Source organism: Acanthisitta chloris, unplaced genomic scaffold (assembly GCF_000695815.1).
Source record: "Acanthisitta chloris isolate BGI_N310 unplaced genomic scaffold, ASM69581v1 scaffold3549, whole genome shotgun sequence".
In the NCBI taxonomy this organism is placed as follows: Eukaryota; Metazoa; Chordata; class Aves; order Passeriformes; family Acanthisittidae; genus Acanthisitta; species Acanthisitta chloris.
Genome location: NW_008691980.1, coordinates 141,829 through 142,618, shown reverse-complemented (window position 1 = coordinate 142,618; position 790 = coordinate 141,829).

Below are 790 nucleotides of genomic sequence, written 5' to 3'. Positions count from 1 at the left end.
ACTTTGTATACTGCAATTTAAAGGACACAATTTGAAGCTACACCAGACTGGTCACAAAAGGGTTGGAGGCACAAAAGGGTGAGACAGTACATTATTCCTGGCAACCTGCCCAATCCCTTTCAGGAATAAAACTTTTTATTAGTCAAATTACTCTCAAAACACCAAAACACCCCTCCAAATTCTTTTCTTGGCAAAGATAACAACATGTTACAGCTGCCTATAAATCTCTAGATATGACACATTGGTAGATAAAACAGAACTGAATTCTCCATTGTGCAGTTATCTGTTATGCAGATGTAGTTATCACTGGGGGAGAGATATTCTGAGACAGTCCACTTCAGCAAAAAATAATCCAACTGCTGAAAAAAATTAGCTTTTCTGTGGAAAAATTCGTAGATATACAGTTGCCATGACAACTGTGTTTGGCTCTGGAAAAGGGAAAACAAATGGCTCTTTTTAGATTGAAGTAAAATAAATTTGGTTTGGTTGCATAAGAAAAATGCTGTTTCACTCAAGTGTCAAGAACCCTTCTGTTGCAAGATTTCTTAGCACATTTTTTTACATTTTTGGGGGTTTCTTTTCCTTTTTTAATCAAAAACAACACAACAAGTCTATAGGGATTACAAAGGGCAAGAGCATCTCCCTTTCCCTATCCTTCCCATATCCAGAGCACAATCCTGGTATTCTGTGTTCCAAAATTCTATAGATTGCACCCTAGCTGGAAAATAATAAAGGCAATTTTCCTGCATCTAGGCAGCATAAAAATGCAAACTTATATTCTTAACTTCAT